We start from the raw sequence: 17,511 nt of genomic DNA, 5'->3' as shown, positions 1-17,511 counted from the left end.
TCTTCTATCACTTTGCTCCCTTCTTATTTCATCTTGGTTCCTTGTATCATCGTGGTCTCTTCTTGTTCCATCTCCTCTTGTTTCTTCTCTATCTCTTCTTGTTTCTTCATGGTTTACTCGGTTTACATTATCATCATTGGGGTCATCAGTAGTTTGATTATGACTTGTTTCCACATCTTCTTTCAAACTTTCCATGTTAAAACCTTGTGGCAATTTTTCTCCTGAATTTGCCAACATTAGGATATACTTTTGTTTTTAATTTTTCAATAGTTTGTCAAATCTGGAATCTTGTTCAAGGTCTCTAATGGTATTATTGATTGCTTCTTCATCAAAATTTGTGTATCCAAATGGTTTAAACATTTAATTTTCTTCTTCCATTTGTTTTTGTTGTCTTCTCAATTGCTCATGTTGAGATCTGGTCCAAACTAGGATATGATTGATTTGAAACTTCCCAAGTTTTGATTTTCTAAATGTAACTCAATACGTGATCACTGTTTTAGGAAGATAAGCTAAGTTGATTTTACCACCCCTATTAGTGCTTTGAGATAAGGTGTCTCTTTGTTGGAAAGCACATGCTTGTAAGGTTTCTTTGTCAAACTCTGTTTCGTAACCACATAGATAGTTATGAAAATGGTGTAGGAATGTGTGATGCTTTAACAAAATTTTGTGGTCTGTGTATAGAAACATTCCCTTCTTCAAGATTGCCTTATAACTAGGTTTCCTTTTCTTGAGGAAATATTGAAAACTCATATAAGCATATAATGATTTTCAAGTTGTTTGATTCCAAAGTGAGTGCAATTTTGATTTTGATATAACCTAGGTCCAAATAGGAACGATATATCCAAGATAATGAACAAAGGTTGATATGATCTAGTTTCATGATAAAGGATTTGATGTATCCTGATAAGAAACTAATGATGATGATGATTTTGCACTTGAGATGGTTGAATCAATAACTTGTTGAATGTTTATGCTTATTAAAACCTTTGGAAATGATCTATTTGATTGATAAATCTGATTGTTTGACTAGTTTGAAAATCTGTGATAGTTAAAAAATGAATCTCCTTGAAAAGGGTATCTGAAACTGATGTTGAAAATTTTCTCTGATATGGGGAAATGCTCGCTGCTACAAATGCACTATCCTATTGAATAGGAGTATTGTCTTGTGAAGTAAATGTGTTGTACTATGATAGTAAAAGTGGTACTTTGTAGCTGTAAAAGCGTGAACCTAGGGTGTAAATGCGTTGTTTATGTTGCAAAAGCGTTATGAAAGGAAATAAAAGAGCAAGGAAAGGAAAATTAATCCAAGAAAGTTTATGATGAAATAATTGTTACCATGAGAAAAGCAATAAACTTGGAGCATCACCCAAATGAGAAGAAGGAGGCACAAGAACTTTTGAAAGGGGAAAAGCAAAGAAAAACCCCTTGTGATATTATGAATGAGGCAATGCCTAAAAATGAGAGAGAGAGAGAGAGAGAGCAAGAAGCTCTTTACAATATTGTCATTAAGAAGAAATGAGAGAGGAGGCATCTCTTAAATAGAGATGAGGAGAGGAGTTACAAAGTAACTCCCAAATCTATGAATGCCACCATTCATAAAATGTGTGTGCCATGTGTCCACATCCTCTTATGGAGGAAATCTAATATTCCTTAATAAAGGAAAATAAAAGAAATGACTTGTCCTCACACATGTACTAGAGGACAAATTACATGTAGGAATTCCAAAGGAATATCCTAAATTAAATAAAAATAAACCTAAGCTAAGTAAAGATTAAATATTCTAACACCCCCCCTTAAGCTTTACTTGGGGAGCTTACATCAAACCCTTCAATGGGTTGTAATCCAAGATTTTTACAATGAAATTGGAATTTTTCTTTACAAAGTGGCTTGGTCAAAATATCTGCAACTTGGTCTTCCCCCTTGCAATAGAGGAGTGAAACTTGCTTGTCTTCAATTTGTTCTCTAATAAAGTGGTGTTGGAGAGCAATGTGTTTTGTCCTTGCATGGAAAACTGGATTTTTAGCCAAGGCAATGGCACTTTGGTTGTCACAATACAATGGAGTTGGTTCGTGTTGAGGTAGACCCAAATCTTCAAGTAGTCTTCTAAGCCACAAGACTTCTTTGGAAGCATTAGTGCATCCTTTGTACTCAGCTTCAGTGGATCCAAGAGAGGTAGATTGTTGCTTTTTACTATTCCAAGAAATTGCTCCTGAACCAACAAAAAAACAATAACCACAAGTAGATTTCCCATCATTGGGATCTCCACCTAGATCGGAATCAGTAAAACCTTTTAAAGTAAAATCAGAATTTGCATCATAAAACAAACCTACATTAATTGTTCCTTTAATATATCTTAAAATTCTTTTAGCAACTTTAAAGTGTGTTTGTTGAGGTTTAGACATGAATCTTGAAACCAAACCAACACTATAAGCAATATCTGGCCTAGTAAGAGTTAAATAATTTAAACTTCCAACTAATTGTCTATACAAAGTAGCATCAACAAGAGGAGTTTGCATATCAAGCATTAACTTAGTGCCTAATTCAATAGGAATTGAAACATGATGAGCATCATTCATTTTAAACTTATCTATGAGATCTTGAGCATATTTACTTTGAGATAGGAAAATTCCTTTAGAGGTTTGCCAAATTTGCATTCCTAAGAAATAATGTAAAAGACCTAAATCAGTCATTTGAAATTTTTGATTAAGTTGAAACTTAATATCAGAAATCAAAGTATTGGAACTTGAAGTAAGAATCAAATCATCTACATACAAGATAATAATTATAATATCATCTTCACTATGTTTAATATACAAGTTAGGATCATTTTTACTTCTAATAAAGCCTTGAGAAAGAAAGAATTCATTAATCTTTGAATACCACTCCCTAGGAGATTGCTTTAATCCATAAATTGATTTCTTTAATTTACAAACTAAGTGTGCATTACCTTCTTTAATAAAACCAGGAGGTTGAGACATATAAATTTCCTCATGTAAATCACCATTAAGAAAAGCACTTTTAACATCCATTTGGTGAATAGGCCAATTCATTCTAGAAGCTAAAGCAAGCACAAGTTTAATTGTAGGCATTTTAGCAACAGGAGCAAAAGTTTCATTATAATCTAAGCCTTCAATTTGAGAAAAACCTCTAGCAACTAATCTAGCTTTAAATTTACTAACTTGATTATTAGCATTCAATTTAGTTTTATAAAGCCACTTGCAAGAAACAAGATTTTTGCCATGAGGCAAGGGAACTAAATCCCAAGTTTTGTTAGAAATTAGAGTATCATATTCTTCCTTCATTGCTTTTTGCCAATGTGGTTGATTTTTAGCTTGATCAAATGTTTTAGGATCATTAGAATTCATAATAGTAGTCATTAAAGCATAATTACAATAATTAACTCTCCTAGCTTGAAGTTTATCCATTCTAGCTAAGTATTCATCACTATCTTGAATTAAAGATTTAAACCATTTAGGTATTCTTTTAGAAGTAATGGATTCATCACTAGAAGAAGAGTCATGAGGAGTAGAGTTATTATTATCATCATCACTATCACTAGAAGGAATAGAAAGAGATGCATTAGGACTAGGGTTAAGAGAAGGAGGTTGGTCCTCCACAAGCACAACTTTGGTTTGACCAAGTTCATCATCCTTCACTTTAGAACAGTCATGAATGCCCTTTTCTGCAATACAAACATCTCTTGCAACTTTTACCTTGTTAGTAATAGGATTGTAAACTCTATAACCTTTAGTATTTTCATCATAACCAACAAAAATAAAAGGAGAAGATTTAGCATCTAATTTTTTCCTTTTCTCCTTAGGTTTGTGAACATAAGCTATGGAACCAAAAATTCTTAAATTCTGCAAATTAGGCTTTCTACCAGACCAAGCTTCTTCAGGAGTTTTATCCTTTAAGGCTTTGGTAGGTGTTCTATTAATTAAATATGTTGCACAAGCCATAGCTTCAGCCCAAAACTTGTAATCCATATTTTTAGCATGCAATAAACATCTAGCCATTTCAACAATTGTCCTATGCTTCCGTTCTGCGACACCATTTTGTTGTGGTGTATAAGGAACGGTAAGCTCATGTTTAATTCCAAAAGATTTTAAATAAGCATTAAATGCATTATTGACATATTCTCTTCCATTGTCAGTACGAAGAATCTTAATTTTAGAACCAGATTGCCTTTCTACAAACATATGAAATTCAGTAAAAATATCAAGCACTTGATCCTTACTATGAAGGAAATATATCCATGTTCTCCTTGAAAAATCATCAACAAAGGTAAGTGCATACCTTGATCCTTGGATGGAGGGATTCTCCATGGGACCCAAGAGATCACTATGAATGAGGTGCAATTTAGTGTATGCCCTCCAAGATTGACCATGAGGAAAGGGTTCCCTATGCATCTTACCACTCATGCAACCATTGCAAACAATTTGAGAAGGAACAATAGTAGGCAATCCATCAACCATATTTGCTTTTTGCATCAATGAAATATAATCAGAATTGAGATGGCCAAGTCTTTCATGCCATATAGTAAAATCAACAGTAGTAAGCAAAGAATACTTTGGAGGAGCAAATTCATAGAACTTGAATAAGTTATCACTATCCATTTTAGCAGTAGCAATAACATGATTAGTGTTTGGATCAATGATATAACATACGCCCCTATAAAAGTTAATCTTATAATCTTGACAAAGTTTAGGAACTGAAATCAAATTTGATTTTAATTCAGGAACATAAAGAACATCATGTAATTTCCCATTAGGAACATTCACATCACCAATAGCTTCAACTTTACAACTATGATTATTAGCTAATTGAACAGGAATATTAGAAGTATCGGGATGCAAAGATTCAAAACATTCTTTATGAGAAGTAACATGTTGAGATGCACCAGAATCAATAATCCACTCAAGTGGTTGAGAAACATTATAAGTACATGTAAATGCATGACGAGATGAATTACCATTATTATTATTACCCTTCTTATAATGAGGTTTATGTTGATTATTTTGATTATTTTGATTCATGGGCTTTTTACCATTTTGTTTCTTAAAACAATTATTAGTAATATGGCCATCTTTCCCACAATATGTGCAATGGGGTCTTGTTTGAGAATTATTCCTTTGATTATTGTGATTATTATTATGATTATTATTATTATGAGAATTGTTATGATAGGATTTAGAATGAGATTGATAATTAGAAGATTTGTGATTATTATTATGATTATTATTATGATTATGATTATGTTTATTATTATTGGATCTAAAATTATTATTATGATTTTGATTTTTAGACATAAAAGCATGTTCACTACTTTTAAGAGTACCAAATTGAATTAATTTAGCTTCCTCTTGACGCAATAAATTACGAAAAATATCATATGTTAATTGAGTAGCTAAGCTAGGAATAGCAAGTTGAGCATGAATATTTGTAATAAATTGTTGAAATTGACGAGGAAGACATTTTTTGAGAATGAGATGAATTAAACGTAAATCAGCAAGAGTAACTCCTAAACCAGTTAATTGACTATTAACAGAATCAAACTTTAATAAGAATTCATCCATAGTTTTAAAATCCGTATACCTTAGATCTTCAAGTTGATCTTGAAGTTGAATTTTTCGGGATTCATTTGAGCTATCATAAGTAGTTTTTAAAATTTCCCAAGCTTCATGTGCTTTTGTACAATGTCCAATTAAAACATACAAATCAGGAACCATTGAAATACCAATTAAACCAAGTGCTTCCTCATTTTGAGCCTTCCATCTATCGATGTCGGCTTGAGGAGCAGATGTAGCGGGTTCAAATGTTTTATCAGTCGCAACATCCAAAAGGTGTTTGAAACGAAAAATAAACGAGATATGTGTTTTCCAAGAATGATAATTGGAACTATTTAATTTAATTTCTGGAATTAATGTAGACATGATAGCAAAATAATAGTTTGTAAAAAAAAAATTACCCCTTTGATTAAAAAATAAAATTAACCTCCTTGATTTTAAAATAAACCAGATTTAAGTAAAAATTATAACAAAATTTATGTAAAAAAAAATTATATTCAAATCTTAAATAACAAATTTAAATGATTTTTTTTTTAACTTTTAATTTTATTTAAATAAAAAATAACTTTATCTATTCTTTAATTTGAAGAATAACTTGAAATTTTTAATAATAATAAATAAAAACATTAATAAAAAGACTCTTTTTTTTTATAAAAAAAACGTTATGAATTAAAATACTTTATTAAAAGGAAATTATAAACTTTTTAAAGTTTTAACTTTTTAAACCTTTTTTTAATATGATAAACCTGATAAAAATTTTTAAATAAACGTGAGAGATAAAAGGCTTAAAATTTTAAATCTTTCTAAGTTTTAGACTAAACTTATGCATAAAACTTCCAATCAAATATTCAAAGTTGAGGAGACAATCATTCAGGTGAGCAAAGATGCCAACTACCAACTATGCAGAGGCACAGGTGACAGAAACGTTTTTGCAGGTTATGATAAGTTTGCAGGGAATACACAGTGCAGCACAGGGAAGTTACAGTAGAAAATGATCATTAAAGGATACCTTAACCTCCATGCAGAAATCTGAATGACTTAAGTTGCATAAACAAAACACTACGAATGATTTCTATTAAATATTGATTGGATATAAACGATTCTCGACAGCACAACAAAGAAATAATTCTCAATTATAATGCTTCACAGCCACCAAAGTAAACTCTGCACAGAAAAAAAAACGTTTAACAATGGAAAGATGTCAAGACAAGCGGTTTGTAGCTGAAGCAGCTGAAAATGCAGTGATTACGATGACTATGTGTATTTCTCCTAATCTAGTGGTGCATAAGTTGCAACCTTATGTTAAACATAAAAAACGATGCTGCTGAAAGGAATTCAATTGCATGCTGTTGTCCGTATTATTATCTTTTGGTGTCTTCTTTGACACAATGTTGATGCCGCCCTTTAATCTAGTTCAAAAGAAGGTTATAGTATAATACGTCTGAGAAGAAGGCTGGGAGTTGTACAGAATGTTGTAAGAAGTCAAGACTATGTGTATATCCAGGAGTGTTCAGAGGCTGGGTCTGGAGGGAATCAGAGACTATGGCTTAGACACGATACTCCAAATAGAACAGTTTACATGGAAAATCAGAACTTCTATGCCACAGTGTATCTAATGTTTGATAGATCAGGTGCAACGATAACTGAATACAGTATATCTAATGGATGCAATTGCGAGTAGTTCGGCAAGGTAGGCGATGAATACACAGAGGCGAGGGGGTTATTTTTTCTGCGTGTTACCGAGGTCTGCAGAGAGGGCAAATTTTGGTTGGGCAGAATGAAGGTTACAGTGAAAACTTTGAAGGGCAACCACTTCGATATTGAAGTGCAACCCACTGATGCGGTTGTTTTTAATCTTCTTCTTGTTTTTAAGGTATTGCAGAGGACAAATAAAAAATCCTAAGGTTTGATATTGCAGAAGACCGTTGGGAGAATGGACAAGACTTCCTTTAAAGTGTTGTTTAATCTTCTTTATTGTTTGAAGAATTTGAGACTAAGAAACCCAACTGACTTAGATATATAGATATTAAAGTTGAAGGAACTTATGAAAAACAAAACAGATACTAACATACAAGAAGAACAAATTTAAGTTTAAATAAAGATTATCCCTTTTATTTATCAATAACACCTGCAAATAAAGATGTTAGGACTGAATGGCAGATTCAAACAAATTGAATCCGAATAGTTGTAAGCAAGAAAAAGAGTTAAAATCTGCAAGTGAATCAGAAATGAAATTTAATAATAAATTAGTTTTGGCGGCAAGCCGACCAAATAAATTAAGAAGACTAAGTTTGGCGGTAAACCTTCCAAACTAAATGAATATGAAATCTAAAATATGCAGGAAAAGAAGTTAGCACTGGAGTTTTGGCGGCAAGCCTTCCAAAACTTTAAAAATAATTAAATTTAAACTAGAAAGAAGGAACTTTGGCGGCAAGCCTTCCAAAGCCCTTTTAATAAAAAACTAACTAGAATAGGAGATTAAACCTGCAGGCAAACTTGTTAACAAGTTTGAAAAAAAGTTAAAAATCTGAAACCAAAACCTGCACAATAGAAAATATTAGTAAAAGAACTTCTTCTCCTCTCAAAAAAGCCTCCAACAAGGTGAACTCCACTGAATGGTAACCTTCATCAATGTTAACTTAAAACAAGGATTAGAAACCTGCTCTGATACCATGAAAGGAAATAAAAGAGCAAGGAAAGGAAAATTAATCCAAGAAAGTTTATGATGAAATAATTGTTACCATGAGAAAAGCAATAAACTTGGAGCATCACCCAAATGAGAAGAAGGAGGCACAAGAACTTTTGAAAGGGGAAAAGCAAAGAAAAACCCCTTGTGATATTATGAATGAGGCAATGCCTAAAAATGAGAGAGAGAGAGAGAGAGAGCAAGAAGCTCTTTACAATATTGTCATTAAGAAGAAATGAGAGAGGAGGCATCTCTTAAATAGAGATGAGGAGAGGAGTTACAAAGTAACTCCCAAATCTATGAATGCCACCATTCATAAAATGTGTGTGCCATGTGTCCACATCCTCTTATGGAGGAAATCTAATATTCCTTAATAAAGGAAAATAAAAGAAATGACTTGTCCTCACACATGTACTAGAGGACAAATTACATGTAGGAATTCCAAAGGAATATCCTAAATTAAATAAAAATAAACCTAAGCTAAGTAAAGATTAAATATTCTAACATCTCCCTTAACAAATGTGTGATCCTATGATTCAAATGCATTGTAATGTTGAGTAAAAGTGCTATCCTAATGTGCAAAAGTGCTGCTCTGTGCTGCAAAAGCATGATTCTCGTTGTTTTGATTGAAATTCTTAGTTTTCCAGCAAGTTTTCGGATTTTTGACTCATTTCAAGATGATGATTTTTCAAGTTTTGGACCATTTTGAGAATATTTTGCATATTCAAAAGACACAATGTTGGGAAAATCAAAGTGCACAAGCAAGTACAAGTCCTATGATAGTCTGAAGTAATAGTTCTTGAATCGCATGTGGGGTTTCCCTCGAGGCTATGCTATTCAAAGCAGATATCTAGGTGCTTGACCCCACTGGCTCCACCCTCAACACTCACTTCTCTGGGGCAGCCAAGCACTAGTTTCCATGAAAACTCCCCATGGTAAACTGCATATCTCTACTAGGAATCATATGTGTGTGAGCCACTTCAGAGGTCCGATCTCCTACACCAATAATTAGAAGGATTTTAGCAACTAGACAAAGATGGTTTTTAGTAAGGGCTTCTGGTCACGTGGCCATACATGCAACACTTATTACACTCTATAAATACAAAAGGTTCTTAGCCTATAGAGGTTGCGCTCTATAGGGTTTATGGGGAAACATAGTGTTTGTATGAACTAATTAGCACATGTGCCTATGAATTTTGTCATAGACATGATTTATTTAAAGTGGATTGGAAGGACTCGGTATTAGCCCATTTCCACTTGGTTCATTCCCCTCTCACTAGCCTCCTCAAGGAAGCTCAGGAAGGTAGTCCCTCTAAAGATAACACATAAGATAAAAGCAAGTCAAGCTTTTTGATCACCATATTAGGGTGAGAGTATATTGTTGGCATTGTGTTGTCATCGATGTCAACTGGTATAACATGGCAACCAGTATGGGAGATTGATGTATATAGATATCATTGATGTCAACTAGTAATGGTGTCATTGATGTCAACTAGTATAGCTAGTTACCGGTATAGCTTCTGACCAGTAAGGAAGAGAATTTCAACCAACATTGTGTTCATAAGAGTCATCGGTACACAAGTCAATGTTGGCTTGTGTTGAAGACAAGTAGTGGAGATCGGTATGGTATGACAACTAGTATGTGTTATGTTGGCAAGTTCATTGTAGCCAATCGACAAGAATATGACCAGTGAGCAAACAGGGCGAGATAATGAAGAAGTGCAAAAATGGTATGTAGTTGGATGTCAATCTGTAGGACTCCCACCAGATGAAGATGATATGATTGACGGTGAGTGTTCCCAACCAGATCATATGTGCTTGATTGAAGATGTATCTGATCAATGTCAGCTAAGGCATATTGGTGCAATCCTGAAAGTAGATGACAAGGATCCTCTCCCACCAGTAAGTGATAATGCTCTGGGATAAGTCAGAGATATCAAAGGTAGATGATTGAAGGCTCACAATGGATTAACCACTGAAACACAAAGATGCCTCGAGTGCATGAAATCAAAGATATGCACTAGATCAACTAGTGTTGTCAAGTTGAGCCACTGGGATAGCAAAGGAAGAGTAAAGAAGTGATGCGTTTGTCACCTTGAAAAACCAATTGAGATGATGTCTAGGCTAATGAAGAAGAAGGCAAGATTGAGCATCTGCAGACAAAGAGTGCAACTAGAATGTAGATACAAACAAATGGAGATGGTTGAAGATTGATAACATGGTGTCATCAAGGTAGTTACCGATGAGTATATCAACCGGTAAGAGAGCAAAGAGGAAAAGTGTTGTGCTCGTATATGATGAATATGAGCTTGTTGTGGTTTGGCAAGTGAATTGACCAAGAAAAAGTGTTCCATTGGTAGAACAACAAAGTGCAAGCTTGAAGGTTGACAGGTTAGGGTATAACCAACAAGGCCAAAGAACCGACAATTGTACCCAGTTGTGTGTTGGTCGGTGGCTAAGCCTAAACTGACATAGTGGCCTAAGAAGAGGTGGATGCTAACGATGATGACACGTAGGAGATAGGTGTCATGCATGTTGTGGTCAGTAAAGTGTTAGTTGGTGAGGTAGTTGTCGACTGAGTCTACATTTATTGTTGACCTCAAAAATCATAGGTGTGATGCAGGGGTTTGTGGGTTGAGATCAAACGAATAGAGGAGATCTAGGATACACTGATTGAGAAGATCAGAGTAGGTGAAGGAAACCACATCATGCACAATTATTGACAAAACACAAGGCCAACATATTAGGATACAGGTTGTCATGTTTACTAAAAATAAAAAAATGTGTTCTGGAAGCAGCATGATTGGCGGTGAAAGATGATCGGTTGTAGGTTGACTATCTTTGGAAAGAGATCTGATCCAATCTGATATGCCCCATGGTTGATGAAGGAACCCTAGCATGCAAAAGGTTATAATGTTGGTCATGGTGGGAAAACTCAAGTATAAATATGCCAACTCAAGACCGAAGATGATTGATGGTGCCAGATGATTAGGTGTTAGATATTGAAGAGTAGAGAGTGAAAGTGCACCACAGAGCCAACCGGTCAAAGAATTCATCAAAAATCATAGAGATTGAGTGTTGGAGGTGAAACCATTGAGAGGGTTCAGCAGAGGCTTAACCGGTAAGGACAAAGTGACTGGTAAACTACAAAGTGATTTGCAGTGGTGTAAACCGATGGTGCTAGAACCTGTAGATATGCAACAAAAGGTGTTGCAGTGTAGTGGGAGTGTCGGTGAATATATGACAAGGAAAGATCAGAGCAAGGTTTAAACCAACAAGTGGAGTAACCGGTAAGCTCGATGTAGGGGTTAGTGCTCCTTGGGTTGGTGCCCTAAATCAGGGGTTGGTTCTCCTTGGGTTGGTGCCCTAAATCAGTAGGGGTGGTACTTCTTGGGTTGGTGCCCTAAATGTTGTAACCATTGTTTTCATTCTAAGGTTGGATTAGAGTAGTAGACTCGAGCAACATTTCTCACCGAGGTTTTTCCCATGTTGGGTTTTTCTCGTACATCCTTTTTTATGTGATGTTCCTTTTTTGTGTGGTTGCATTTGTGTCATCCTCCTATCTCACCGATAGGTTTTCTTTGTGTTAGATCTGCTAACCAGTATACACACACTTAGGATTAAAAGGTTAAAGTTTGTAAACCACTGATTCACCCCCCTCTCAGTGGCATCTTGTGTTCAAAAATTGGTATCAAAGCCTAGGTTCCCAGTTGAGAAGCTTTCTCCAGCTTGGGTAGATTATGGTATAAGAACACAATGGTATATTTAGTGTCAACCCCTACTTTGGTGTTTGATGGTTCAAACTATTCTATTTGGAGTTACAGGATGGAAGTCTACCTATCCTCATTAGGGTATGATGTCTGGATGTCAGTTGTAAATGGTCCCTATAGACCGGCCAGTCCACCCACCGGTCCTGAAGCAGAAAGAAGAAATGAATGCAATGCTGAAGCAATGAAGACTATACTTAGTGGTATTCCCAATGATGTTTCTTCATAGGTGGATAGATGCAAGTCATCAAAGAGTTTGTGGGATAGACTGAAGAAGCTCTAAGGAAATGAGCCTACCACTACAAAATCGGTTTGTGAGAACAAGAAGAGAAATGTGTCACATGATTCTGCAGATGAAGGTAGATCTATTAGAAGCTGCAACAATGATGAAGAAGGAACCCACCTCTTCATGGCTCAAGAGAATAAAAGTGAGATGCACACATCTAGCAGAAATAACAAATCAATCCTATCGACAAGATGCGTTTGGCAGTGATAGTGACAATGAAGAAGAAGATGAAGCAAAAGTTGATCTTGAAGGAGAACTTTTAAGTGCACTCGAGGAGCTTAGCAGAGTGAGAAATGAATACAAGTTGTTCAATAATGTTTCCATTGTGGAACAAGACCAATTGATCAAATGCCTTAAAGAGTCATAATCAACCATTGCAAATCTGACAGTATAGGTGGATGATGCAAAAAGGGTAAGTGTAGATTCAAACTCAGCTTTGCATATCAAAGTGTGCATGTGTAAAGATATGGAATCATAGCTAGAGGCAAAGGATAAAGAGTATCAACAACTAAAAAGAGAAATGGAGAATCTCCAAAATGACCTTAAGAAATGTCAGGATGAGCTCAAGGTGAGGATCTGGTTTGATGGCAACAGTGATGCCTTGGACAAGATGTTGAAGAAGCAAAAGCATTCCAAGGATACCAGAGGTTTAGGATGTGATATCGGTGAATGATCCACTAGCAAGAATGTCCCCCATAAAGACATTCAGTTTGTTTCCTCAAATGGAAACAACAAGGAACATACCATCACTATCCAAAATACTCACAGGAAGAAGTTTGATCTAACCACAACCAGTGAAGATATGAGGGAGAAGATCGATGCTGTAAGGAGAAACCATGTTGATCCTAAAGGAAAAGGAAAGTTGAGAGAAGATAGCTTCACCAAAAGAAAGAACTTGAGAAGACAACGTAGAAGGCCTCCTACTGGTACAAGACAAAGAAATCTTGTTGCCCACAAGAAAAAGAAAGTGTGGAAGAAGATGGTATTAGATGAAAGGACTGTAGTGACCAGATAGTTCAAGAACAACTCCCAGAGAAGCAAAAATGGAGATGCTAAACCAATAAGATCTCTTCATGCTTGGCAAAATAAATTTGTAAGTTATGAGCCCCCTTTCTCCAGTTATTGTTTTGCATTGAAAGACTATGGCCATAGGGCAAATGAATGTAAAAAGAGTTCTAGGAATTGACAAAATGTGTTTCCTATAAATATCAATGTTGTCTGTCAAAGATGTAATTGCTTTGGCAATAGATGTCATGACTGCAGAAAGAAGAACTTGCAATCATATGAAAGCTGGTATAACAACTATGCTCAATATGAAAGTGGGTATAGAACATATGAGAGTCAAAGTGTTGAATGGAGCAAAAGGAGAAGTGTTCCTACAAGATCAAGAGGTTCATCAATTCCGGTTACTAGCTACAATAGTATGACCTAGAGAAAATGGTTAAACTGGTTTGATAGAAGGTCCTCAAGACAAATGCTTGGTATAAACATGGTATGTTACTACAACAATGCTTCCAGTCATGCTGTAGAATCCGGTAGAGATAGGACCAACCAAAAAAAAAAGGTAAGACCTGCTATGAGGACTGAAAATGGGAACAAAAATGAGACCAAGATGGTATGGAGGAAGAAGAAAGAGAGTAGGACCATGGACCGACACTGTGCATTCAATGCACAAGTGATATCTCCTAGGGCTTAAAGGATATGTAGGACTTAGGGGTAGTAACACATTGACCATATTATTCACCCCCTTAGTTGAAATGGACAGATGAAAGGAATGGTTGTTGTCGGTATAAAGGAAGAAGATGAGATGATAGTTTGTATAGTTGCTGCCTTGGCTACACATCTACCTATGAGTGATGGATTATTGCTTCCTATGTTAATGGATGGCTATATTTTAATTGGGATCAGAGGAACTTGAAACAAGAAGATAGAGGTTAAAGGAAGGTGCTCTAATGAAAATGTTGACCCGATTTAGTAAATTGGTTTGTGCAGTATGTTACCGGTATGTATATTGACCGGTATTGCAAGTTATGTAAGTCAATGAGTTCCTAGATCATTGCAATAAATTTGGTAGTTTGGTTTGAGGTATTCATGTCTCAGGTGATGTTGGAGAAGACCTGAATGACAAGTGTTGACCCGGTAGTTGATCATATAAGCATGCATCTTTTTAGGCTAATTGGTTTGATATTTGGCATGATTGTGGTGTGGTATGGCATTGTGTTCTACAATTGGATGTCATAAGATCATGTCATAAGATGTGATGGATATAATGGAGCTGAAAGATCATTAGTTGATCACATATGCACAACTCAACTGGTATAAGGTGCAGATTGGAGCTCCAATTTAGAACCTAATAGGAAAAGATGACCTGAGATTTGTGACTCAGGGGGAGTTCACAACAATATTTTTTGATTTGTATTAGACATGTTGGATACATGGGGAGAGCCAGTGTCTATGGTTGTACCGATATGATTGAGACTTTGAGATGTGCTCATGGGTCCCTGTTTGTGAGGTATTTCAATGTCTATTTGATTTGTACTCACAATCAGACCACCAGGAGAGTTTCCTGCAACAAGGGAGAGTTACCTACACAGGAGGAGACCATACATTCGGTATTGGAGAGGGTACAAGTGATATCAAACTGGTATCAGTGTCAACTTTAGAACTTGGTATAAGCAAATTAGGGTCGGAATAACTTTCTGCATATCAAAAGGGAAGCTGATGCAAACTGACCGACAGGTAAGTGGAATTAACTGACACATTATTTCCTACAATTGGTATCAGACTTGTATATATAATTAGTATCTGGTTTGTATATGCATTTGGTTGTTGAGCAATTGGTGTTAGTTGGTGTCTGAGTCCTCCATCTCAAGTACTATTATTGGAGAGGATGCAGAGTGAAATGGTCAAAGAAGGAGAAGCAACCATTAGAGAAAAGGGAGAGAGAAACTTTGTCAGTATTGTTTGCCATTATTGTCAAAGGAGGAGAGAGAATATATAGTATGCTGGATACTACAAGTCTTGACATCAACGCCAAAGGGGGAGATTGTTGGAATTGTGTTGTCATTGATGTCAACCAGTATGGGAGATTAATGTGTATAGTTGTCATTGATGTCAACTAGTATTGGTATCATTGGTGTCACCTAGTATAGCTAGTTCCCGGTATAGCTTGTCACAGGTAAGGAAGAGAATGTCAACTAACATTATGGTCATAAGAGTCACCGATACACAAGTCATTGTTGGCTTGTGTTGAAGACAAGTAGTGGACACAAGTATGGTATAACAACCGATATGTGATATGTTGGCAAGTGCATTATAGCCAACTAGCAAGCATATGACTGGTGAGCAAACAAGTTGAGCTAATGAAGAAGTGCAGAACCGATATGCAGTTGGATGTCAATCTGCAGGACTCCCACCAGATGAAGATGATATCACAAGTTGATGATATGACTGATAGTGAGTGTGCCCAAATGGATCACATGTGCTTGAATGAAGATGTATTTTCTCCATGTCAGCTAAGGCATATTGGCGCAATATCAAAAGCAGATGACAAGGGTCCTCTCCCACCGGTAAGTGATAATGTTATGGGATAAGTCAGAGATGACAAATGAAGATGATTGAAGGCTCACACTGGATCAACTGGTGAAACACAAAGATGCCTCAGGTACATGAAATCAGAGATATGCACCAGATCGGCTAGTGTTGGAAAGTTGAGCCACTGGGATAGCAAAGGAAGAGTAAAGAAGTGATGGTTTTGTCACCTTGACAAACCAGTTGAGAAGATGTCTGGGCTGATGAAGAAGAAGGCAAGGTTGAGCAGCTGCAGACAAAGAGTGCAACCGGAATGCAGATACAAATAGATGGAGATGGTTGAATATTGATGAAATGGTGTCATCAAGGTGGTTACCGGTGAGTATGTCAACCGGTAAGAGAGAAAAGAGACAAAGTGTTGTGCTCTTATCTAATGAAGATGAGCTTGTTGTGGTTTGGAAAGTGGAGTGACTGGGCAAAGGTGCTCCACCGACAAAACAATAAAGTGCAGGCTTGAAGGTTGACCAGTTAGGGTATAACTGGCAGGGCCAAAGAACCAGAAGTTGAAACCGGTTGTGTGTTGGTCAGTGGCTAAGCCTAAACCGAAATAGTGGCTTGAGTAGAGGTGGATGCCGACAATGATGACACATAGGAGACATGTGTCACACATGTTGTGGTTAGTGAAGTGTGAGTCGATGAGGTAGTTGCCGATTGAGTGTGCATTAATGGTCGATCTCAAAAATCACGGGTGTGTTGCAGGGGTTTGTGGTGAGAGATCACATGAACAAAGGAGATCTAGGATGCACTGACAGAGCATATTAGATTAAGTAAAGGAAACAACATCATGCACGATAATTGACAAAACACAAGGCTAACATATCAGGATGGAGGTTGTCATGTTTGCTAAATATAGAAAATATATTCTGGAAGTAACATGATTGATGATGATAGGTGATCGGTTGCAGGCTGACTATCTTTGGAAAGAGATCCAATCAAATCTAATATGCCTTGTGGTTGATGAAGGAACCCTAGCATGCCAAAGGTTTGAATGTAGGTCATGGTGGGAAAACTCAAGTGTAAATATGCCGACTCAAGACCAAAGATGATTGATGAGCTACTAGATGATTAGGTGTCAAATATTGAAGAGCAGAGAGTGAAAGTGAAGCAGAGAGCCAACCAGTCAGAGAATTCATCAAAAATTATAGAGATTGAGTGTTGTAGGGGCAATCGGTGAGAGGGTTCAGTGGAGGCTTAACCAGTAAGGACAGAGTGACCAGTAAATTGTAAAGTGAGTTGTAGTGGTGTAAATCGGTGGTGCTAGAACCTACAGATAGGAAACATAAAGTGTTGCAGTGCAGTGCGAGTGTTAGTGAAGATCTGACAAGAAAAGATCAGAGCAGGGTTTAAAATGACAAGTGGATTAACCGGTAAGCTAAGAACCGTTAGTGATCAAAGAACAAAGTACCAATAGAGAAGAGACAGAGGCTAAACCGGCAAGGTTGCAGCAGAGAGTGAAGGAGAGGAGGATCTGAGTGAGTTGAGGACCAACAAAGAATAGAGTAGAGGAAGACCGATTAAGAAGAGTAGAACCGACAGGGTAAAATGAGTGTGAGAGGTTACAAAACTCATTTGTAATTGGGAGATTACTTTTGCATTGTATACAAACTTTGTAAC

Source organism: Cryptomeria japonica, chromosome 7, assembly GCF_030272615.1.
Source record: "Cryptomeria japonica chromosome 7, Sugi_1.0, whole genome shotgun sequence".
Taxonomy (NCBI): Eukaryota; Viridiplantae; Streptophyta; class Pinopsida; order Cupressales; family Cupressaceae; genus Cryptomeria; species Cryptomeria japonica.
Note: the sequence above shows the minus strand (reverse complement) of the source record.